The sequence below is a fragment of the Puma concolor genome, chromosome C2 (assembly GCF_028749965.1).
Source record: "Puma concolor isolate L17-30 chromosome C2, mPumCon1.1.hap2, whole genome shotgun sequence".
NCBI classification, from domain to species: Eukaryota; Metazoa; Chordata; class Mammalia; order Carnivora; family Felidae; genus Puma; species Puma concolor.
The window spans coordinates 157575162-157600414 of NC_141675.1; the positions used below are offsets into that span (position 1 = coordinate 157575162).

A 25253-nucleotide genomic window follows, 5' to 3' on the forward strand; every position below is an offset into this window, starting at 1 on the left:
AACAGCTCTGGGAGGCCCCAGGCTGCCATCAAGAAGCTGCAGAAACCCAGAGGGCACAGGAGCCCGGGACAGCCTGTAGCGGAGCAAGCTTGGCCTCCACCCCCGCGTCCCCAGCCTGGCGCACCGCAGCCCCGAGAGGGATCCCCTTGGCACGACCTCCCGTGGAAGAAGGGCAGCCCTCGTCACCCCACAGACTCCCGCGGGCTCAGCCAGTGCAGCACCCGGGCCACAGGGCTGCCGGTCCGGCCCCACCGCGGAGAGGGAATGAGCCACCCCCCGGGCCGGAGCCCCCACCCACGCCCCCACCCCTGCTCCAGAGCTACCCTACCCTGCACACGCCCACGCCTCAGACTCGGGCCCTGTCGCCACCGCGTGCAGCCGGAGGGGCCCCCTGGCCACCGCGTCCATCCGCGTGTAACAGGAGTACAGGGACCCCGGCGGCCTTTAGCACTGTGCACCCGGACAGCCCCTGCCTCCACCGCGGACGCCTGCAGCCTCGGTTGACGTGGCCGCACAGAGACGCTGCCCCACATCCGCAGCCCGCTGCGACCCGCCACCCGCTGGAGCTGGGTCCGCCACACCTCACTCAGCGCCCTCCTGCTCATCCGTGGGCATCACTCCTCACGGGTTAGAACGCCTATTACCGGCTAGACAACAGACAACGTGTTGCCGAGGACCTGGAGAAAAGAGAAGCCTTTGCTGCTGGTGGGAATGTAACTTCTGGAAACCAGCATGGAGGTTCCTCAAAGAATTAAAAATACAACGACTTGATGATCCAGCCATCTCACGGCTGGGTACATATCCAGAGGAAAAGGAAACCATGGGGCTCCTGGGTCGCTCAGTCGGTTAAACATCCGACTTCAGCTCAGGTCATGATCTCGCGGTTTGTGAGTTCAAGCCTCGCGTCGGGCTCTGTGCTGACTGCTCAGAGCCTGGAGCCTGCTTCTGATTCTGTGTCTCCCTCTCTCTCTGCCCCTCCCTCGCTCATGATCTCTCTTTCTATGTCTCTCAGAAATGAATAAACATAAAAAAAAAAGACAGTGAAATCAGGACTTCAGAGAGCAATCTACGTCTCCCTATTTATTGCAGCTTTATTCACAATAGCCGAGATCCGGAAACAACCTGAGTGCTCACTGAAGGATGAATGGATAAAGATGTGGTTTATGCATATGCTGGCGTATCATCCAGCCTGGCGAGGAAGGAAAGCCTGCCATTTCTGAGCGTGTGGATGAACCTCGAGGTCAGTGTTCTCCCTGAGATGAGCAGGTGCAGACAGGCCAATATGCGTGTGGACCCTGCATAGCAAAGAGCGCCACGGTGGCTCCCGGGGCTGGGCTGCGGGGAGGCAGATACGAGCAGGTGCTGGCCAAGGGTACTGAGTTTCAGTTAGGCAACATGAGTGAGTTCTGCAGACTTTTTAAAAAATGTTAATTTATATATTTTGAGGGAGGGGGGAGATATAGCTCGTGTATGCGAGCGGGGGAGGGGCAGGGAGGGGGAGAGAGAGAGGATCCCAAGCAGGCTCCGTGCCGTCAGTGTAGAGCCCAACGTGGGGCTTGATCTCATGAACTGTGAGATCACCACCTGAGCTGAAATCAAGAGTTGGGCGCTTAACCGACTGAGCCACCCCGGCGCCCTGAGTTCTGGAGACATAATGTATGACAACGTGATTACAGAGGACAATGCTGTATGTTTGAAATTTGTTAAGAAGGTAAGTTTCTTTTTTTTTTTTTTTTTTTTTTTAATTTTTTTTTTTCAACGTTTATTTATTTTTGGGACAGAGAGAGACAGAGCATGAACGGGGGAGGGGCAGAGAGAGAGGGAGACACAGAATCGGAAACAGGCTCCAGGCTCTGAGCCATCAGCCCAGAGCCCGACGCGGGGCTCGAACTCACGGACCGCGAGATCGTGACCTGGCTGAAGTCGGACGCTTAACCGACTGCGCCACCCAGGCGCCCCTAAGAAGGTAAGTTTCAAGTGTTCTCACAAGGAAGAAGAGAAGGAGAGTTATTTGAGGTGACAGATCGGTTTGTTAGCTCAACTGTGACTTTTTATTTCACAGTGTATATGACTATCAAAATAAAATCGTATGCCTTAACTATATATAGTTTTTATTTGTCAGATTCCTTAATTTATTTTTATTTGATGTTTATTTATTTTTGAGAGAGAGAGAAAGAGAAAGAAAGAGAGACAGCATGGACAGGGGAGGGGCAGAGAGAGAGGGAGACACAGAATCCGAAGCAGGCTCCGGGCTCCGAGCTGTCAGCACAGATCCTGACGTGGGGCTCGAACCCAGAACTGAGAGATCGTGACCTGAGCCGAAGTCTGATGCTTAACCTACTGAGCCACCCAGGCGCCCCCAAATATTCCTTAATTAAGAAAAATTAGCAGTGGCTTGGTCTTAGGTGTGAAGCTGGATCCCACCTGAGCCCCTCCTGCCTTTGAGAAGAAGACGCCCCTAAAGAAGCAGGACAACAGGGGCGCCTGGGGGGCTCAGTCGGTTAAGCGTCCTACTTCGGCCCAGGTCACGATCTCGCGGTCCGTGAGTTCGAGCCCCGCGTCGGGCTCTGGGCTGACGGCTCAGAGCCTGGAGCCTGTTTCCGATTCTGTGTCTCCCTCTCTCTCTGCCCCTCCCCCGTCCATGCTCTGTCTCTCTCTGTCTCAAAAATAAATAAACTTAAAAAAAAAAAGTTTCCTTAAAAAAAAAAAAAAAAAAAAGCAGGACAACAAACACAGCAGGACACGAGTCTAAGCCATCGCTTTGGGGAGGGGTGGCGCCCGCACAGAGTCTGTGCTCCGTGTAGGGAAGCAGCATGTGGCTCTCTAACACTCGGGCACGTGGTTTCCATCCAGTGCATCCTCCCACCGGGGCCGTGGCCCAAGGGACAAGGGGAGACATGCCAATTGCCCCTGCAGGTCTGAGCTGTCTCCTTTCTCGCTCAGCATGACGACTGAGCACTGGCATTTCCCACCCCAGGCGCGGAGAGTTTTCAAACACAGATGCACCTGTCTTCGTGGCCTCCGGTGGCGAGCGTTCTGAGCTCTGCTTCACAGATGGGAAAGCCGTGAGGTTAATTAAACCATTTGTTGCCCCACGTGTCGTCGGCTGTGGGCTGGGAGCCACCCGGAGACCCGCTCCCGTCGACCTTGGCTGAGCAGCACACAGCCGGAGAGCCCCCCACCCCCACCCCCCTGCAGAGCCGCCCCCCAGCCGGCCCGAGGAAGAGGCCGGGGTTAGAGCTGCACAGCAGTTTCTTTCCATTCTCGAATTTTATGATCACTCCGTTCCTCTGGGTCCCCAGGAATAAGAAACTGTGCCTGTCAACCAAATGTACGTGCAGACCGTGTGTCTTGTTAGATGGCCCCGATTATCTGAGAAAATCTGATGCTCCAATCAAAAAAAGGACACATGGGCATGTTGTGGACAGAGGTTATTTTTTTTTAATGTTTTATTTATTTACTTGTAGGAAATTTACTGTCAAATTGGTTTCCATAGGACAATGATCATTTTGAAATAGTCAAAAGAACGGGTCAGGCCCATCCGGGGCCCACATGCCTGTTCCAGCTCAGCCTCCGGGGTGCCATCGGCTTAGAGCCCGTTCCTCGTGAGGCCGCCTGTGAGCGGACGGTACACCTGTCCCACCTTCTGACTTGGAGGAGCAGGACGCTGGCTGGGTCCTGTCTCAGGCTGGGTTCCCCAGAAGCACAGCCCGAGGCGGAGTTTGTGAAGGTGATTGGTGGGGAGGCGAATCACCGAGCATTAGGAGGTGAGTTACGTTCCCCAAACTCACGTGCTGAAGTCTCAAATCCCAGGACCTCAGCATGTGACCGTATCTGGAGACAAGGTCTTGAAAGAGGTGATTAGGGCACGATGAAAACATTAGGGTGGCCCTACTCCAACCTGACCAGTGTGCTTATAGGAAGACGATTAGGACGCCCAGAGAAACGGCCGTGCGAGGACACAGAGGGAAGGCAGCCATCTGTGAGCCAAGGAGGAGGCCTTCTCAGAAGCCAGTCCCATCAGCACCCAAGCTTGGACTTCAGCCTCTAGATGGTGTGGAAAAGGTGTTCTGTTGTTTAAGCCCCTGGTCTGGGTTGTGTCATGGCAACCTTACTCATTCCCATGGGAATGGGGGAGAGGGAGACGGGACAAGGGAGGTGGCTAAGCTAGGATGTTGGCTGCAGAGGAACATTAACCTGTCCCACGGGGGTCCAGACTTTGAGCTGTCCCACAGGGAGGACCCAGCCCGCGGGACTTCGGGTGTGAGCTGTCCTGCACAGAGGACTTGTCCCGCAGGGGCTCCAGGCCTGAGCTGTACCCCAGAGCCCTGAACCCCTTCCAGAGACGCAGCAGCCTCTGGGCTCCTAGCAGCTCACGGCCAGGGGTGGTGCCGAGGCCTGGAGAGGGGGGTTGGGTGGGGCAGCAACAGCACCCACTGCCTCGCACGGGGAGCTCCGGCCGGCCTGAGCGCCTCAGGAACTCATCGATCGCCGCCCCGAGCGGGATGAGATTAGCATTCGGACACCGGTGCCCAGAGGGACAGCCACCGGTGAGGGAAGCAAAGTGCCCATAGCACATAGGACCTTGTGGGACCTCGGGGCGCTGGGTAGCCTTTGCACGCGGCTTGGGCAGAGGGCAGCCCCAGGGGATCTAGAACTGTGGCCTCCGGGAAGGGGTCCGGGGAAGCCACTCCCGGGGGCGCGGCCCAGGCCCCGCTGGCCTCACTGCGCATTGCCCGCACCTCCCGACCTTCCAGTGCCCCCGAAGTGAGTTGCGCAGCTGGCTGTGCCCCGTCCCCCAAACCTTCCCCGTCGCTCCCTGCTGGCGGGGGTCCACTCACCCCTCCTCGTGCCCGCTGAGGCGCGTCTGGGGACCCCACAAGCAGTCGCTGTAGGCGCTGGCTGGCAGGCCGTGTGAGATCACTTGCTTTTTTCCCCGTGATGGCAGGACACGGGGCCGGGTTGTGCCGCGTAACCATTGAGTTCCCGCCTAGAGGAAAGAAAAGATGCTCACGAGGGAGCCCAGCAGGAGCCCTGCTCCCTGCTCACCTGCTGCGGTGCACGTGCACACGCACGGGCACATGCGTGTGCCGGGCTGGGGGGGGGGTCCGACCGAACGTTCCATCGGTCCCAGGCACCGTGCCCGGATGGCATTCCCTGCGTCGGGTCTCCCTCTCATCCACTCGATATCGTGCAGATTTATTCATCGCTTTCTACCTCTCTTTGCTCATCTATAAAATGGGGACACCTGCTGCCTGCCCGGTTGCCATGACGATTAAATGGACTCTCTGCCCGACCCCGGTGGGGAGCCCCGGATGGCTGCCAGCTGACCTCCGTCCACATTCTTCACACGCAGGGGCTCGAGCACTCGGGGGACCCACCACCTGGGCCCCCCGGACCCACCACTCGCCGTGGCTCTCGGTCACCGGGAGTCAGACGCGGCAAGGCAGGTGCAGGGTAGGCCCAGGTGTCAAAGGTGATGGTGAGAGCTGTGGTGTCCAGCTAGCCGTCCTCTCCCCACGTGGACAAGGCTCCTGGTCGGGCCACGACCAACAAGGAAAGCTCCCGCACTCCTGTGGCGTCTTCGGTCTCTCCCGCTTGCTTGCACACCAGGCTGCGAGCCACGTGCCGTGTTGGCCAAGGCCCTGGAGCCATGAGGGTCACCACCCTCCCCGTCTTGCAGGGACAGGGACAGAACCCCAGATGAGAAAATGACTCGGCCGAGGTGGCTTGGCGTCCCTTCTGTTGCGGCCCTCGGGATCCTGCTCTGCATACGTCCCGCCCACGCGGCCCCCAAGCAAAACCCGAGCTCTGATGACACGAACGGCTTCCACCCTGGTTTCACACGCCCAAGGCAGAAGGCGAGAGAGGTTCCGTGTCCCTTTGCGTGAGAAGAAAGCAGGAGCAGGACCGTAGCCGCCACGTGGGCTTGGGATGTCTGCCCGCAACGCCCAGAACACCCCTTGCAGACACGAAGGGTAGGGTTTATCTTTACCAAGTGGCCTCTTTGGAAAGACCTGGCACGCGTGGGCAAACAGGGCACACGAGGAGCAGTCCGCCCGTTGCCAGCCCAGCTGCCCAGGTCGCTGTGTTCAGTGAACGTCCCTAACCTGGTGCGGTGCTGTTGGTCATGGCGGTTTGGGCGGTGGCCCTGCCCGTCGGTGTGGGGCAGCGGAGGGTCTGGCCCTCCTGAGTTCCACTGTCCACACCCAGGAGAGCCGGCCCCGGCTGGGTGAGGTTCCAGGATGGACGCTGTGAGCCCGGTCTGGCCCCGAGGGTCGGTTCCCTGCAGCCTCTTTGTTTATAACGGCCTGGGGTAAGTCCCACGTGCATTCCGGTGACAATATACATATACACGAGTCAGGAGAGGAGCGGGAGGGAAGGTCCAAAAGGTTCGCCACGCCAGAAGGCAGTGCTGATTGGTTTGGCGTTGCATGGAAGGTTTTAAACCCAGCCCGCCAGACAGCTCCCTCCAGGCAGGGAGGACGGTCCAGACAGACGGAGAGTGCGCCTCTCCCCTCTCTGTCCTCCCGGGAGAGCGGAGGACTCTCCGTTCCTGGGCACTGAGCCCCAGAGTCTCCAAAACCACTCTCTGTCCTCCCTGGGGGACACCAGCCCTGCCACGCGGGACCTGGTGGGAGAGGGACACAAAAGACGCGCGGCGAGCAGATGTCACCCGCCCCGGTGAGTGCGTGTCACTGCTTAATTTAGGCTCAGCGTGGAATTCTGAATCACGGCTCAGACACAGCTCAGAGAGGTCGGTTTGTTTTTCAAGGAAAAAACATCCAAGGGGATTTCTCTCAGTGCGTATTTTCTCACGACCCCGGTCCTTCCTCTTGTGTGCCTTTTCACCATGTGTCCCCCTCTGCCGTCACACGTGGCGTCATCCCCCCCCCCCACCCCGTCGTCAGCCGCTCAGTGAGACTCTACCAGCGTCAAACACCGCCCCCACCTTCCCCTCCAGGGCACGGGCTCTCCCGCCCGCTGCTTCCTCACGGCCGATGCTCCTTGACCCGAGGGAGCCCGCGGCCCGCAGGCGGCCACCTCTGCGCCTCGCTGCCAGCCGGCCACCCGCACCGCCCGCGGGAGCTTTTGGAGCGGCAGAGGTCCTTCAATCGAGGCCCCGGATGTGCTCCTAAAATTCCGTCCCCGTTTGAAAAAACGGATCACACAGTAAAAGCACTCGGGGACGTGGCTATCGGTGCTTCTGGCAAATTCAGGGTGTTCTTTTCTGGAGAAAAAGGTCCTTTGGAGAGCGAATCATCTCTTTCTGATTCCTGGATTTTGCACGCTAGGTCTCTTGAAAGGACGCGTCCCCTTGGGACCGTGTTCATGACAGAGCAGGAGCCGGACAAAGCAGGACAGAGGAGGACCTCAGAAATAGGCACGCGGGCAGCGGCTGCCGGCCTCCGCGGTCACCCTGAGCACGACGCGTGGTGCTGACCTGGGGGTCCGCGTTTGCCACTATTTTCCAGAAGCACTTCCGGGGTCACAGGCCTGTGGGCCTGCAGTCCTGTCCTCTGGCCGTGGCCCAGGACCTGCCAGGACCTCGTTTCTGATTCGGGAGCTCACCAGCGCAGCAAAGGTGAGGCGCGGGGTCTCCCTGCACTGTTTCCTGGGCAGGGGTTGCAGAAGCAGGAACGGTCACCGCCTTAAAATGACCGATCCAAGCCCATCTCCCTGCCCCCACCCACCCTCGCGCCGCTTCAGCAATGGAGCAGAACGGGCATCCCCAGCGGTGGGCCCGGACAGTGGCGGCGGTGAGCCCCGGGGTGGGGGGGGTCCCTGTTCCGTGTCAGGTCGGGGACCACAGAGGGATCTGGGTTACTCTAGTGGCTACACCCGAGAAAGCCCCCCGAGGCTGCCAGCCTGCCCGGGGTCCCCATGGCAGGGCTGGGGACGGGGTGCCCGTTACAAAGGAGTCAGCAAAGACACGGCACGCAGGCTAACTGGTGATCGATCACCTCCTTCCTCCCCGACATCCGCAGGAGAGAGGGAGGCGGTTGGCTCAGGCCAGCTCTGCTTCCCCCAGCCGGATGGAGCCCTTCCCTGTGACCTGCTTGCAAGAGGAACCCGGGAAGCGAGCAGCCCGCCCGGGGGCGTGTCGCAGGTGGACGGAGACACTCCGCGTGGTCAAAAGACCTGGTCTGTTTGGGTCAAGGACAAACCCACCTGCATTTCGAGGGTTGTGGAGACTCCTGGGGGCCTGGCTGGGGGATCAAAGGGCTTCAGCCCCCAGCTCACTGCTGGTCCCAGGGAGGGTCAGAGGGCCCAGTACGTCATAATACCCCTGCTGGAACCCCACGTTCCTCGTCTGCCCTCCCCTCGCCCCTATTCTTGGCAGGGCCGGCTGCCCTGGAAGAGGGGTCCGCTTGTAAGGTGGGTGGGACCAGGTTCTTCCTCCTTCCCTGGGGGAGGACTGGGCTTCCGGCCTGCTGGGGGACAGGTGCAGACACCTGGAGGCTCTGGCTGGTGACAGGGACACAGTCAGAGAGCCCCCACCCCAGCGGAGGCCTCAAGGGCCGTTGCCAGCTCCAGTGAGCTCTGTCCCCTTGGCCGTGACCCTGAGGAGGCTGCCCCGGGCGAGGGCTGGCTGCACCTTTATCCTGGGTCCCGAAGCCAACCCAGCCCGGACGGGCACCTTGCGCAAGAAGGAAATCTCCTGTGGTCAAGCACCGTGAGTCTGCCGCGGGTCCCTACAGCCTGACCTGCTCGGCTGACCGAGCGAGCACCGCCCTGGAGAAGGAAAGTCAGGTGCCCGTTAGCACCTGCTGCCTTGTTACGCAGGGTCGGGAGCCACTGCAGACACAGCCAGGGGCCAGGTTCAAGCGGCTCGCACCCCATGGGGTGAGGGCGGTGCACAGCATGCAGGGGGGAGGCGTGCAGCCCTGCAGCCCCCGGCCCCCGCCTGGGGACGCATCCAATCTCCCTTGGGAGTGGCCTCAACCCTGCAGTGAAGGCCAGGTGGTGCCCGTCCTGCTCCTGGGCTCCGGGCCACGTGACCTGCCCTGGCTGAGCAGAGCCCCAGGCCCGCCCTGGACTTTTCCAGAACCCCTGGGAGAAAGGAGCACGCTTTGCCCTTTTGCCGGCTTTGGAGGATGAAGGTCCCGGGAGGAAGGAGCCAGCACGCGGGGGAGGGGCAGCCGCCTAGTGGGTCTTTTCTCCATAAAGGGCAAGGCGTTTCACTCGTTACTTGATGGAGGGTTTGGGGTCACTGGCCGCCTCTGTCACATGTTCTCCTTCGTCGTGCTTTACATCCTCCTGGAGCTGTGCAAACACTGTGAGCTCAGGGCTGTTGTCAAACATGGACGCCTGCCTCCGTGGGTCAGGTCAGGAAGGTGGGGCCGTCCGCGACACCTGAGTGTGGGGACACCGACAGGCCTCCCAGCCGCTGGACACACCCCAGGGCCCTGCTCCCGGCTGCTGGCTGCACGACCCCGCCCGGCTCCGACAGACCCCGACCCACTTCTCGGCACACCCGGGGAGAGATTGCTCAAGGGCACCGGGCGCAAACCCCCTGAAAGTTCACCTGGGGGCTGCGGGAAGCTGGCAGAGTCCTCTCGGTCTGTGAATGATTCATGAGGGCCGCCAGCTGAAGGCCCGGTAACAGCCGAGGGGCGGGGGGGCAGGGAGAAGGGGACAGCGTGGACAATGTCCAGGCAGGACAGCAGGGGCCGGGGGGGCCCGGGTCTGACCTGTCCGGGGGGCTGCTGCACTGGAGGAGCTTCATGGCCACCGGCCAAGGTGCAGCTGGTAAAGAGTGGGGGCCACCAAGGCTATTCTGGACCCCGTGGGGGAGGAGGGCCGTTCTCCCATGGCCGGCGGGGGGCCGGTACCCAGTTCAGTGACTCCGGAATCGGATGCTGTCCTTGTTCAGCAAAGCCTGGTTACATGACCAGCGAGTAAGACGCTGCCCTGGGCACTGTGGGGGCTGTGACAGGTGCCAGACCCCTGCCTCGGGGTGTCTGGGTCAGGCAGGGGTGGCCTGGGGCTGCACAGCGTGCAGAGAGACCCCACCCCCTCTCCCAGGATTCATTCCAGAGACTGCTGGGTTTCGTTTTCCCTGTTCTTGGCTTCTTTCATCACTTTCCAATCAAAAGCTTCATTTAAAAGCACACTCTGAGCTCTGCAGGGAGGAGAGGGGTCAGTGGCGGGCTGGCAGGCTGGCGGGTGGGGGGGCCCGGTGAGCGGGCAGAGTGCAGAGGGCCTGGAGGGCAGTGAAACCGGTCTGCGTGACACTGTGACAGTGGACACAGGTCACCAGCCTTTCGCCTGAACCCGCAGGACTCACACCGGCAAAAGCCTTCCTGGCCTGTGCGCGGTGATGACGTCAGTGTGGGCCCATCCATCTCCATCACGGCGGATACGCTGCTCGGCCGGCGTTGGGGGGGGGGGCACGGCGGGGTGTGGGGCCCGGGAAACGGGACATCTGTCCTGTGCTCAGTCTGCTGGGGACCTAATGCAGCTCTAAAGAATAAAGTCCGTTTTGTTTTGTTTTTTAAAGCGTATGCCCGAGAGCCCTTCAAAATGCATCTTTCCCTAAAAACTCAAATGCATGTTCACTATTAAAATCCTGTATATTTATTTTAATCTTTAAATTTTTGCAATGTCCCTGTAGTGTGTGATTTGTCCTCATTCTGTTTGGGGAGAGGAAGAAGCACGAGGTCCCCTCCCCCCGCCCCCGAGCCCCCACCTGGCTGGGCCTCCTGGAGACTCCCCAATACACTCTTTTCTCATGCTACCTCCCATCCTTCTGGAAGCTTCCCTGACTGCTCTATCACTTAGGGCCTGGGCAGCCGCAGACCCAGGTTTTGTGGGCCTAAAGCTTACACTTCGGGGCATCACTCCAAGAAAAAGAATACAAAATTATAACCACAAAGTGTAGGTGCAAACGAGACTATTTGGAACCAGAAAAGAAACCATAGCGAAAGGATCATATTTTAAATTCCGTGTGCATGATAAAGTCAAGGAAATTTATCGATCACTTGACATACCTGGGTAATTCCCTTTTGCCTTTTTTCTTTTTTTAAAGTTTATTTTTGAGAGAGAGAGAGACAGAATGCGAGCGGGGGAGGGGCAGACAGAGAGGGAGACACAGAATCTGAAGCAGGTTCCAGGTTCTGAGCTGTCAGCACACAGCCGGATGTGGGGCTTGAACTCATGAACCGTGAGGTCTTGACCTGAGCTGAAGTCGGATGCTTAACCGCCTGAGCCCCCCAGGTGCCCCGATAATTCCCTTTTTTCTACATTTCAACTGGATACCCTGATTGTCTCTTCATGTGGCTGTGATGTCATAACATTTCCTATAAAGAGAATAAAAAGATAATTCAGGCTTTTCTGTTGCACTGTTGATCAAAATTTGCTTCTAGGGGCGCCTGGGTGGCGCAGTCGGTTAAGCGTCCGACTTCAGCCAGGTCACGATCTCGCGGTCCGTGAGTTCGAGCCCCGCGTCGGGCTCTGGGCTGATGGCTCAGAGCCTGGAGCCTGTTTCCGATTCTGTGTCTCCCTCTCTCTCTGCCCCTCCCCCGTTCATGCTCTGTCTCTCTCTGTCACAAAAATAAATAAACGTTGAAAAAAAAAATTAAAAAAAAAAATTTGCTTCTAATTATTTATAGGAAAGTTTCTTTACTGATGATGTTGAGCATATTTTCAGGATAATCAAATTTAGGGAACCCTCTGCTGAGGTGTTCTGCTTAGTATTTATACGAGCTGTCAGGTTTGGAGAACGTTCCACAGACTTCCCCTGGCCGCTTCCCAAGCTCTCACGATTCCAGGACCAGGACTCACCGGGCGTGCTGGCGTCCTGACCCGACCTGACCTCTGGCCCTGAGGCCAGGGTGGCAGAGGGCAGGAGTTTCCAGATGCCCATGACCCAGGTATGCCGCCCAGAGGTGGCCGTGAACCATCAGAATAGACATCCACTCCACCCGAGCTAGACGTGGCCCCGATTCTATGTCTCCCAATGCCTGTGGCTCTTGCAAGTCCCCAGAGGGGACATGCCTGGGGTGGGGAGGGGCCCAGAACCCATGCTCCCCCTGCCAGAGGCCCCTGCCCCCTGGGGGGTCTGAGCCCCGCATGCCAGAGGAGGGTCACCCAGAAATGTGCAGCTAGGGAGAGTTCCCGGGGGGTGGGGACAGGCCAATCCGAGGCTGCCTGCAAAGGACAGGGGTCTAGGGGACTTTCCTCCTGGCTCTTCAAGGAAACCCCAGCCCGGGTCTGCGGGTCGCACGTCGTGGGTGTGTCCGGAGCCCCAGCCCAAGTGTGGTCGTGACAACACTGGTCACCCCAGGACGTCCTCGGGAAGGGCCACTCTTGTCCCCTGCTGACGTCCCTTGAACAAGGGTGACAGTCACTCACACAGAGTGTGAGAAGCTGCTCCCTGCCCCCGAGAGCTGTGTCCCCCGCCCCTCCCCAGCAGCAAAACGTTACTGGTCCCTAGGGTGAGTCGGGGTGGGGGGATGGGAGCACGCACTGTGCGGAGAGAAAACTCCGGCGGGGGCTTCACGGGCCTGTCCCCCCAGGCCCAGGGACAGCGTCTGAGCCGGGAAGGGAGGGCCGAGGCAGGCTCCCTGTGGTGGGTAGGAAGGCAGGACTGGCTGGCACTCTGGTTGAGACGTAGCGAGGCAGGTCATGAGGGCAGGCATGGTGCCCGCGTGAGAGGACCCGTGGTTCCCTCCCTTCCCGCCCCAGCCCTGTCAGCGAGAGCCGCCCCCCCACCCCCCCGACATCCACGCTGGGGCCTCGCTCTGTGGACACCGCCTGCTGCAAAGGCGGGTCCCGAGCGGGTGACGGCCCCACCCTCTGTCCCCGCTGCCCCACACAGCGCGTACAGGTCGCGTAGGCTCGGTTCTCTCAGCCACTCGGCAGAATGAACACGTGCCGTTTAGGGCATCCTCTTGTGTAGTCAATCAACAAACACTCCTGTGTGAGTCTCCTGCACGGGCACTGGTGGCGAGGCGGTGGGCAGAGCGGACAGCCCGCCTCGGAGAGCCCGTCGTCCCAGAGCAGATGCCGACCCCCGCGGCCGCTCACACGCACAGGAACACGTCGTTGGCAGCTGGGATGAGTGGCCGCTCCAGGGCGAAGACAGGCCGGGTGTCGGGTGGGGGGATTAGTCACGTCTTCCCGGCGACTGACACCTGAGATCTTGGGACCGGAGCTAGAAGGTTGGAGGTGTGGCGGAGGCCGAGGGTGAAGGAAGGGGAGCCAGCACTGGCAAAGGCCCTGTGGTTGGGTGGGGGGAAGGGTTTGTCAGGAGCGGAGAGGCCGTGGCCGGCGGGCAGAGAGAAGCCCTTCGGGCAGGGCCGAGAGGGGCTTTACCGCAAGTGTGGTGGGCAGCCGTCCCCGTCCGTACGCTCTGACCGCCCTTCAGGACGCCGGCAGAGCTGCTCTGCGGATGTGCTCAGAAGTCAGGGAGTGCCGTCCTGGGCGCCCCAGCTGAGAGAGCGCCCAGAGACCCAGGGGAGGATGACGAAGGCCTGGCCGGGTGTCGGTGGGGCGGCGGAGGGCACACAGTCCCATGCGTGTGACTTGGTCCGTCCTGGGGGTAGGGTAGGGACGAGGGAGGGGTCCGGATGTGCCTCTGCTTCTATTATTTTGAGTTTTTAAGTTTATTTTTTTAATTGTGTTTATTTTTAGAGAGAGAGAGAGAGAGTGAGCAGGGGAGGGACAGAGAGAAAGGGAGACAGAGAGAATCCCAAGCAGGCTCCGCACTCAGTGTACAGCCGGACACAGGGCTCCAACTCACGAACCGTGAGATCATGACCCGAGCCGAAATCAGGAGTCAGATGCTTAACCAACTGAACCACCCAGGCACCCCAGGTTCTGCCTCTGCTTCTAGAACAGCAGGCTGGGAAATGGGTAGCAGGGCCCTCGGCAGTCACAACAGGTAAAGTCATGCTAAGGTAACAAGTAGCCCCAAGCCCCCCAAGGCTTAGGCCCCAAATGTATCTGTCACTCGTGGGACATGCCCATCACGAGGGACCCTCCCGAAGCCCACAAGTCGCCCGGCTCACCCCCATTGGCTAGACGAGTCACCGTGACAGGAGGGGACAGAGAGTGGGAGATTTGTGCGAACCGCTCCCGGGGCTGTGGGGTGTGGGCGGACACAACCCCCGCCGGTTTGGGACACTCAGGCGAGGGGCCCTGAGTGGACCGACCCCAAGGAGGCCGGTCAGAGCTGGGGAACCCTGGGCCCCGACAGGCACAGCCGGGGCTGAGGACCGAGACCCCAGGTTCGGAAATGGAGAAGGATCTGAGTGGGCAGAAGGCAGAGAACGTGGGAGCCAAGCAGCAGAAGGGAGCCCAGCTGGAGAGATTTGGGGGTTTCCTCTTCTGTTGTTGAAGTTGCCTTATTGTTTCTAGGATAAAGAAAGCCCCTACCTCCTGAGTGGGCCAGAGTGATCAGCCCTCCGTTTAGCTGCCTAACAGAGGAAAGAGTGCCTGCCTCTGGGTGGGGGGAAGTGATACTCACCCCCCGGCTGCCTTTCTTTAACCGTGATGCCCAGAAGACAGTAAAAGATTATGAGACATGAGAAGTAGGAAAATGTGACCCTGAATCAGGAGGGAAAATTTGGCATGAGAGGCCGACTCACAAATGACCCAGATGTTAGAGTCACTGAATGAGGACTTGAGAATAACTATGACAAAGATGCTAAAGAATTTGGAGAAACATATAGAATGAGTTAAAGGAAGGAGAGTTTCAACAGAGACATGGGATCTCTGAGAGAAGGCATCATACGTCTGGAAGCTCGGTGTTTGCACCCCAGGATTTGTCATGTGGGCAGAACGGCAGCACAGGGAAGAGTGAGATGCATTCCAGGGTGAGCTTGAGTGCGAGGGGCTGGCTGTGCACATGGGGCATCACACCGTATATGCGTTTAGTGTGTGGGGGCTGACAATACAGTTTGGGCAAACACAAGCCAATAGAAATTATCCAGGGTGAGGCATGGGGAGAAAAGAAATAGGGGCAAAAGGGACAGAATTTAGGGGCATATGAGATCACCGCAAATAGTCTATCATACACGCTTTCATGTAACTGGCATCCCAGAAAGAGAAGAGATCGAGAAGGGGGCAGAAGAGATATTTGATGAGATGGTGGCTGAGGATTTTGTAGAATTGATAAAAGACATCATTCTACAGATTTTAGATGCCTCGTAAATCCCAAAGAGGATAAAGGCAAAGGAAGCCACACCCAGGTACATTAGAGTGAACCTGCTAAGAACTAAAGATACGGGCAAAATCTTGGAAGCTTCCAGAGAAAATGATACTTTGCCACCCAGGGAACAGCAATGAGAATGATGAGCATCTTCCAATTAAGAACAATGAGGGGCGCCTGGGTGGCTCTGTTGGTTAAGCATCTGACTTTGGCTCAGGTCATGATCTCGCGGTTCGTGACTTTCATGAGTTTGAGCCCCATGGTGGGCTCTGTGCTGACAGCTCGGAGCCTGGAGCCTGCTTCAGATTCTGTGTTTCCCCCTCTCTCTGCCCCTCTGTCTCTGTCTCTTCTCTGTCTCTCTGTGTCTCTCTATCTCTCAATAACAGATAAACATTAAAAAAAAAAAAAAAAAGAACAACGAAAGCCAGAGGCAACTTAATACACCTTCAAAATGCTGATGGAAAGAACTTTCAACCTAGAATTCCATACCCAGTGCAAACATCCTTCTAAAATGAATACGAAAACGAGGACATTTTTCAGACAAATAAAGAATTTATCAGCAGCAGACCTACAGAACAGAAATAATACCAGAGGAAAGTGATCCCAGATGTGAGCCTAAGTCTGTAGAAAGGCAAAGACAGAGCACCAGGAAAGTCTGGAAAGGAAGAACAAAGGAGGAAAGAGAAGGTGGCAATAGCAAGACTGAAGGTCTGAACCCAGCCATATCACTAATTACATTAAATGTAAATGGACTAAACACTCCAGTGAAAAGACAGAGCTTATGAGATTGCATAAGAACATCAAGACTGAACTGTATGCTATTGCCAAGAGACACAGTTTAAATATCAGAACACAAAGAGATTGAAAGTATTGGGTAGGGAAAGGCACAGTGTCACACTCTAACCATAGAAAGTGGGTGAGGGGAGCCTGGGTGGCTCAGTCAGTTAAGTGTCCAAATTCGCTCAGGTCGTAATCTCACGGTCCATGAGTTCAAGCCCTGTGTCAGGCCCTGTGCCGACAGCTCAGAGCCTGGAGCCTGCTTCAGATTCTGTGTCTCCCTCTCTCTCTGCCCCTCCCCTGCTCACATTCTGTCTCCTTCAAAATAAATAAACATTAAAAAAATTAAAAAAAAAGAAAGTGGATGAGACTATATTAATATCAGACAAGTTGACTTCAGGACAAGAGCATCACCTGAAGTTTCTACATAAACAAGGTGTTGGCTCATCAAGAAGGTGAGGGAGTGGAAGAGCTCAGGATGTTTGCAGGGATGTTTACAGATGTGGGCATTTTGCAGACCAAAGACAGAATGAGTGATGTGGTTCAGAGTCCCAGGGAAGAGGGAGGCTTAGAAAGGAGTGAGAGAGAGACACAGAGAATGACCAGCAGGCGAGGAAGTGTGGCTGAAGGCAGAGAATGGGTCAGCAGACTGCGGTCTCGTTAACAAAGTACATGCCAAAGCTGTTTTCTGGGAGAGTGAGGTAGGTGATCCACGGGGTCCTTTGTCCGTGGGCATAAATGGGAATAAGGAGGGAGGGTGTCAGGACACCATCCAATAGCCCCTCTGTAAATACTTCCTGGTACCCACTATCAGCAGAGGGCTGGGGGCCAGGACCAGGTGGAAGACTGGATGTGGGCACCAAGCTGATTCACAAGCTGAGTCCCTCCACCCCCAGGCTGCATGCAGGAAGGAGCCTAGCTGTGCTGTGTGACCTTGGGCGAGCCGTGGTCTCTGGGCTTTGGTTTCCTCAGCCAAGTACGGGGGTACTTCCCCTGGCTGGAATGGTGCCCCGGTGGCTCTCTCTGCCCAACAGCACTTGACCCCATCAGGAAAGCAAGCAGGTCTGGTCACTGGCCCACACCTCCCGGGACAGCCCTGGTCAGGCAGTGAGGCAAGGTGAGGCTCACCTGTGCCGAGGTGGGTAGGCCTTGTGGCAAACGGAGTAGATTGGATGCGGCACAGAGTGAGAGCCAGAAACACAGCTCTGGCTGATTGGAGACCCAGGAGTTTGTGCTTGTTGTGCAAGAGGAAAGCCTAGTTCTGTGTGTGTTGGTGTGTGAGGGGCATGTGGGTGTGTCCATGGTGTGTGTGTCACGTGTGTGTGTAACACACATGTGCACAGGCTCTACCTGCACACAGACCTCTCTTCCCGACGCCCTTCCTTCTCTCAGCCCTGCCAGCGGCTTTCTGGGCTTCCAGCTCCTTCTCTGAGAGGGTGTGCTCACTGCAGAAACCGGGCAGGCAGGGCGGGTGCTCTCTGGTCGGCCCTGAGCCTAGTTGGGCGGGTGCAGGACAGACAGACAGGGGACGGCTCGGAGGGGTCCTGCGGGGCAGCCGGGACACTTGCTATTTCGGCCCACCTCACCTGTCCCCTTCCCTTCTGTTGGCTGCCTGGACCGTCCCAGGGCTCGGCTGCAGGCCCTGGACCGGGCCAACGGAGAAGCTTCAGAAGGCACGGCACACGCAGGGACGTGCCGACCCCACGTGGAGCCCACCCCTGCTTCCCTTTCCAGGGGACTCGATCTCAGCAAAGTGGGGAGCCCCACGCTCCAGGGTACCCCAGGGGGCAGGCGCCGGGCAACCCCACACAGGTCACTTAACACGCTGAGCCCCAACCACACAACAGGGGCCCGGGGGGTGGGGGTGGCCCACGGCATGAAGCCCCCAGCACAGCACCAGGTCAAGGAGCATTCGCTGACCCTTCCATGTATCAGATGGAGTGACAGGGGCCCTAGGGCTGGGGGACCTGGCAGAGGAGACAGGGGAGGGGCCCTGCACTCTGCATGTCTGGGATCGTGCTGTTCACAGGCCTGCGTCTGTTCATGGTGCGTCTGAAACGCGGTGTTCAGGTTGATGTTCCAAGAGGGGTTCAGAGAAACATCAGCGGGAGAATGGGGCGGAGTTGTGCTGAGAACTGGGGAGGGAGCGTCTAAACCAGGCAGGGCTGGTGTGATCCCGGGGAGTCTGGGCCCAGGGCTGGGCGGCGGGCGGCCTCACCCATCTGGGATGGGGGCCACTGTGGCCACTGCTGCAGCCGCCGGGACCCCCAGACCCCTTCTGTAAGGACCCACACCAACCCTTTGGTCCCTCAGAAGCCACCGGGCATCCACAGCACTGCCCGGTCACTACCCCGGGGCGGAGGCCAGCGTGGGGCCGGCAGACGGGCAGTGGCCGCTCTGTGTCCCTCAGGACTGCCCTCCTGCTGTGCCGGGGGCCCTGCCGCCGTCCGTGCGGGGTCCTGGCCCCAGAGGGTCAGGCCCCTTCCGTGTACTGGTGTTTATCGGGCTTCTGTTGGCGTCTGCCAGGTGCTGGCCCGTGGCTGCATGGGGTTCAGGCTCCGCGGGGGATGCCCCATGCAGATGACCACGCACACCCAGTGTGTGATGTGTGTCCCGTCCCTCAAGGGCAGAAACCAGACGTCAGGGCACAGCGAGGGAGATGCTTGTCTTGGTGCGAAATCCAAGTGGGAGTCACTAAAAAAACTCACTGATCAAGATGAGCACCATTTTAGCCCAACCCTCTCCGAAGCCAGAATTAATTCAAAATTCCTGATGAACGAAACATCAAACGCCTAAACACAGGCAGGGTCCCCGGGGCTGGTGCTGCCCCTCGTGGCTCTGGACCCGCCCCTCCCGCGGCCGCCCGGCCACCAGCCCACGACCTGTGGGCAGCGGCGTCTCAGGGGTGGGGGCACCGGAGGGGAATCCCTGGCAGGAAGAGACTCCTGCGCCCAGGCTTCCTCCGGAGGGAAAACAACATTCCAGGGATGCGGTGAGGAAGTCCCTCCTCCCGGGACTTTCCCGAAGAGCCTGGGCAAGTCGGCCTCCGCAGGTGGCACGGGGACAGGGACACGGGGACGGAGCCCTCCGCCCTCTCTCCCTGGTGGAAGGCGGCTCCCGGGGCCCCGGAGGCCATGCGGGTGACGGTGGAACCGAGTAGTGTCCTCTCACACGCTGCCCCCTTTGCACAATTACCTGCGGAGGTTGACGGTTAGCAATGAGAAAGCAGAACGTCGTTCCAGTGCATCCGACTGCATTTTCTTTATTACGGGTCCTCAGCCGTCGCTGCTGCTGCGGGTGGATCTGAGGAAAAGGTCAAAGTTGCTTCCAGATTTCTCCAGCTGGGAAAGGCCCGGAAAGTCCCTTCCAGTGGCAGTTGGTTGGGTCTTGACTGGGGGTGGGGGTGGGGTGGCTTTGCCAAGCGTGGGCCTGACAAGAAATGGCTGTTGCGTGCAAACCGGCTCATTTGAGAAGCGTGTAACCAAGGAACTGTGGGCAGGAGCGTAGACAGACCTGAAGAAGCAAGGCGGGGATTGGGGGCTGGGGGGGTGGTTGGCCTGAGTGTGTGCCGGGACGGGCAGGGCTCTCCAGGAGAACAGAACTGACGTGGAAACGTGGGGTTCGGAGCGAACAGCCAAGGAGGAATTCCCGAGACGTCTTCCGTGCAAAGAAGGAGGTGATTTTATTAAAGCAGGGGGACGGACCCGTGCACAGAAAGAGCTGCACTGGGGTTGCGAGGAGGGGTTCAGGGTGGGAGGGGTTCAGGACAGCACAGGCCTCCCGGCAGTTTTGGAAACAAGGCTTCCAGGACCCGGAGGGGCTTGCTGTTGTTGGGAAAAGGTCATTTATTACTGTTTAGTCAAAACCCCGTCATGAGACCCTTCAGATGGAGATCAGGGGGCCACACGCTTGGAGGATGATTGCCAGCATATATCTTGGGGTGGGGGGTGTTGAGACAAAGGAAGTTTCCAAAGGAATCTTTATTTGTTAAAGGAGACTCACAGGACCCTGGAGAGTGGGACAGTGTCAGGCTAAGATCGACTTTTGCCCCGAGCAAAGTGTCCTCATCCAGGCCGCTGAGCTCCCGGGGGAAGGTCACCCTGCCTGTCCCAAGGACTTGTCAATGGGCTGTACGTTGTAAGGAAATTTGATTTGTTTCTTTGCCTTTGTTTCCCACAGCAAGAACCAGTAGGTGTGGGCGCACGCAGGGGAGAGGAGTTACCCGGGGCTCTGTAACAACTACCCCAAAAGTAGCCGTTTTAAACAACAAGCGTTTATTACCTTGTGGTTTCTGTGGCTCAGGGATTTGGGGGGGTCTGACTCAGGGTTTATCACGAGGCTGCAGCTAAGATGTCAGACAGGGTGGCATCACGTGCGGGTGTCACCGGGGCCGGAGGGTCTGTTTTCGAGAAGGTGAGTTCACACGGCCGTTGGCAGGGCCCTCGGTGCCCGGCCGCTTGGCATCTCCGAAGAGCCACGCGGACGTCCTCACAGCATGGCGGCCGGGGTCCACCAGGGTCAGTGATCCGAAAGGGGGTAAGGTGGAAACCACAATGTCGCCTGTGACCTCGTCCCGGCTGCCACTCACCTTGGCACAGAGCAGCCCAGACTCCACAAGGGCCCGGACACCAGGAGCCGGGGACCGCGGGGTGGCATCTGGGGAGCTAGCGAGGGCACGGTGAGAACAGGATTGAGAGGGAGGTGCCTACCAGAGCCCCGGAGTCGGTGACTGAGGTTGTAAATGGCAGTGGAGCTAAGCAGCCCCTGACACCCCCACTCCCCCTGCACCCCACTCCGATCCTGAGAGGCCCTCCGGGGACGGAAACCTCCCTGCCGGGCTTTATGCATGATGACTCGCGAGGGCAGGCCACGGGGCTGGGGGCATCAGACCTGGTGGCACCTGGGCCGGGGGCAGCCGGAGCCCCGTGTGACACAGTCCGGCTCCGGCCAGGCGGGCCATGGGCGGGATGAGAAGCTGCTTTAGACAGAGGACGGCACCCCGACCACCCAAAGTGACCGGGTGTGGCGGGGCCCGCGCAGGGGAGGAGGCCGCAAAGCATGATCGGGAGGGGCTGTTGGCCCCAACAAAACCGCTCTGTGTTCACCCCGAGCCGAGGCTCTGAGACCCGTCCCGCAGAGAGAACACGTGCGCTGTGGCCTCGCCGCCTTTTCTGCGGTGGCGTTCCTCACCCTCGAGACTCCAGAGAACCCGTTACGGTGGGTGGGGGTGCGCTCGTCTGCGTTTTTAGCCTGGGGAAGGAAAGGAGACGCTGAGGGCAGAGAGAGCTGCAGACCTGCGTGAATGTCACGCACGGAGGTTCCAGGCTCCCCGGGATCAGAGGACGTCAGGACCCGATGCATCCCCGCCCTGGGGGTGGGCTCAGCAGAGGGAGAGCCTTGGAAGCAGCCAGCCCCAGCGATGGCGGCGGGGAGTGTTGGGGGACGCTGAGGAGACACACGGCTCGTCCAGAACCGAATCCACCAACTCCTTACCCGCCTCCGAAAGCAGGGAGGTTCTGTTGACAACGGGGCAGCTTCAGGCATGGCTAGATCCAGGACCCCACATCATGGCCTCGAGGCTCTGATTCTCTGCCAAGGCTGGCATTGGGTGTCTGGGATGACCACAGCAGACAGCCTCCAGCATCTATGTGGCATTTCCCCACTGTAGGCCGTGGGTTTTGATTTGGAGCTGAACACTGTCATAATTGTGGGAAGGGCCTCAGGGGCCAGGAAAGCCTGCCCACCCCTGCCCCCTGTCCATTCTGCTGCAGCTTAATCCTTCATCTTGAGGCCATCAGAGGAGGAAGAGCCACACCTGGGCAGCCGAGAGGTTTCCCAAAGATGACCTTTGTCACTTTATAATTTCCCCAGAGCCCGTGTGCCCCACTCTCTAGAGCCAAGAAGCCCCTACGTGGGAGAGGGGCAGTTGCTAGTCAAGAACGACTGTACCCACCCATGTGCCAGGCACTGTGCAGGGGGCCACGGGTGCAGAGACATTTAAAATGCACAACCTTCTCGTGAGGAACTCACCCGGCCCGCTGGGGAGACTGCCCAGCCTCCCTCTCCCCTTGGCCAGGCAGCAAACCTCTCCTTCCTGTGGGGCTGCCCTTACCCAGTATAAGGACAGACATGTACCCCGTCCGCCAGCCACAGCGGTTGGTTCTGCGATGCTCACGTGACCCAAATCACACCATGAGAACCCCCTCTGGGACTTGTTCCCAGAGTGACCAGAAAATCGGGGCTCACTTGGTAGGAGGCAACTGTGGGATTGTCAGAGGCCACCTCCACCCCGTGGGGAGAGAGTTGACACCCAGAATGAAGTCAATAAAAGACAAGCAGAACCAAGACAGGGAGAGAGAGGCCAAGACTCGAGGCCATGACTGGGGCTCCTGGATCCAGCCAAGCCTGAAGCTGCTCCTGGGAGATGTAGTTAATGTAAGCCAATACATTTCCTATTTACTTAAGTTCATTTGAATGGAGATTCTGAGCCAAGGGAGTTCTAGCAATATAAAGAGACCAACACTCATGCGGGAATGCCAGGTCCATACCTAGGCGCTCAGGCAGGGGGGTGCAGAGGTACCGTGGAAACTAGAGGAAGGGCAGGCTGGGTCTCGGAGGATGTGTGCAGCTACCCAGGCAAAGGCTCTCAGAGAGGCTGGGGGTGGGGGCGGGCCGATGCAGGAAGGGCTGAGGGCGATGAGCAGAGAGTGGCGGGGTGGAGGCCACGTGCGGCAAAGCAGTGAGGTGGGCATTGTGCGGACGGTCCCGCCTCTCGCCACCCCGGAGCGCCAGGTGGTCAAACATGCAGGTACACACTCATGGGGACCAAACGTAATCGGCAAATCAATCCTTGGCCTGCATTGTCTGCCAGCAGCGTGATGGAATTGACCGACCACGGCATCTCTGCCTAGAATCCCTGCACCCCTCCCACGTGCTGACCCCACCTTCCTGTCCCAGTCTCCCCACTTAGCCACGAGGTGGATCTCTCTTCCCCTCTCCTCCCGTCTCTCTGTCTCTCCACCTCCTCTGTCCGATCCGTGGGTCCATCAAAACCCTGAGCAGCACCCCCAGCCTCCAGCCTGGGAACCCCAGGCCCCACCTGTTTCCAGGGGCCGGTTGGCACCCTGGGATGGGGGAGGGCCGAGCCCCGGAGCCCGGGGTAGGCTGCAGAGGGCTCCTGGCAGCACAGAGCCAGGCAGGGGGCCTGGGGGGACTCCTGAAAGCCACTCCGGCCTCCGCGTAGCGTGGATTCGATGCCCAGCGTGGGCCCTGCCTGGGCAAGCTCACGGGTGCCTCAACCCCGGGTCACGAGAAGTCACTGGTCTCCACGCCTTCCCAAACCAAGCGCAGCCAGGGTGAGCAGCGAAGCCTGTCGTGGCTCCGCACCCGGATGAGTCACCCTGAGAGCGTCTGCCCGGGGTGGAGGTGCCTCCCTCCCGCCCTCCATCCGTCCCCACCAGGGTCAGGTCCTCAGGAGAGAAGGCCGGGGCTGCGATCCCCGTTGTCTGAGTCCAACTCCGGTGTCCGGTCTCACCGGAGCTGTTCCCCGATGGGCCCGGAAGCCGGAGCCAGAATGGAGCCCCGCGACGAAGCCGAGCAGGGGCCGGGGGGAGGGTGGGCGCGTCCTCGTGGGGAGGAGGCCTCCCGCCAGGCGGAGCTTCCCCGGGCACGGTGCCCAGGAGGATCCTGGCCGGTCCTCGGGAACTTGGAGTGCAGCCTGCGGGACTCTATCCCCCAGAGAGAAAGTCACCTGAGTCTCAAAGTCAAGGATGAAATGCCACCTGAAAGGACTCCTGTTTACGCAAAAACGCAGCGTAACGTCTGTGCAGAGTCAGCCGGGCTCGCGCCGGGCAGGCCGCGACTCTGCACGGAGCCCCACGGCCACAGAGCTGTCCGCTCGAGGCGGGCCCCGCGGGCCCAGGAGCTCGCGCAGGGAGCTGGGGGCCCAGCCCCTCGGCCTTAGAGGAGCCCAGAGCCCGGAGCCGGGGCAGAGCCGCCCTCCACATCAGGGGCAGGTGCGCCTGCCAGCGGGCACCTCTCCCCAGCAGGTCTTTGTGATATTTGACCATAAACGAAGGCTACAGGGAGCCCTGTTTACAGTAAACTCTCACTTCCTCCTGCCTGGATGAGCAGGATTCCGCCGGCCCAGGAAGGAAAACCCGCGTGCGTCTGGTTTCTGGAGCAGAAATGACTTCAGGCTTCACACCCCCCACCCCCACCCCCACCCCCACCCCCGGCCTCCTCGGGTCTTGCTCCGCACAGACCCTCGGCCTCTGGCCTCCTTCGGGACAACTTGCACGGTGGCGACCACGGCACATTTTTCCCCGTGGCAACGGAGGTCTCGGGCTCAGGAATGCACGCGCATGTGCACATGCACACGCACACACGCGCAGGCTGAGCCCTGCACACGCCGGCACTCCCTCACGGCAGGGCTAGCGCAGCCCAGCACGCCCGGCCTGCACACCTAGCCCACACACCCAGTGCACACTTGGTGCACACCCAGCCTGCACGCCCGGCCTGTGCTGACGCCATCGGCTTGGCTCTCGCGAGCTCCAGGATCCCTGGAACACAGCGGCCTGATGATCAGGCACAAACGGGGCCCCAGGGGGCGGAAGGCCCTGCTGAGGGCGAGAGCCTGTCCTAGCAACAGAGCGCCCAAGGCACTAGGGACCGTGAGCTACGGAATCCGGTCAGCCCAGGCCATCCTGCAGCCCCAGAGGGGACAAAGACTGCTGTCCCTCGTCCTCCCCGAACACGGGGCACAGGGTAAGTGCCCTCCTCTTCCTCCGATGAAGGCCAGCTCCCTCCCTCATCCTGCACTGCAGGGGGGAAGTCACCTCCCCGTGGTCACCTCTCCCCCTGTGGTCCCACCCACCGACAGGAGACACCCTTCTCCTGCCATGAGCTCACCCACTTGGCCCTGTTGGTCAACAGCGCTGTCCCCAGGCTCGCGGGCACCTGACCAGGAGTCACACAGGCCAACACCAGCTGATGAGCTGGACGTCCTGAGTCACCGACTCTCTCAGGCTTCCTCCTCAGCAGCTTGGGGACAAAACCTTTGCCTTTTAAGCCTGTGGTGGTGACCCAGTCCGAACAAGCGGGGCGATGGGTTTCTGCACCCCGGCCCACGTGCGTGCACGTGCAAACACATCACCGAGCAGCCTCCTCCAGCTTAAATTCTGCCCAGCCTCCGGGCCAGCCCCTCCTGTCCCCTGGCCCCTCTCGAGAATGTGCATCCCACTTGGGGTGAAACAGCAGGAGGGGGGTGCCGGGGCCCCGGGGAGGGCTTGGGGTGCAGGCACAGCACCGGTGCCTCTCT

At 59.5% G+C, this 25253-nt stretch overlaps 1 long non-coding RNA gene across 2 annotated transcripts; it reads right to left on the bottom strand.

The window, feature by feature from the left end:
- Window positions 1-10880: 10880 nt before the first annotated feature.
- LOC147577655 (uncharacterized) lies at window positions 10881-24132 on the bottom strand. 2 transcript variants are annotated; one of them, XR_015240505.1, is made up of 5 exons: window positions 20216-24132; window positions 19130-19237; window positions 13321-13540; window positions 12831-13224; window positions 10881-11303 (listed from the first exon to the last, which is right to left on the bottom strand). It is a non-coding gene; the product is annotated as an uncharacterized LOC147577655 (long non-coding RNA). The 2 variants fall into 2 exon arrangements; XR_015240504.1 differs by lacking the exon at window positions 20216-24132 and having other exon boundaries at window positions 19130-19473.
- Window positions 24133-25253: the final 1121 nt, after the last annotated feature.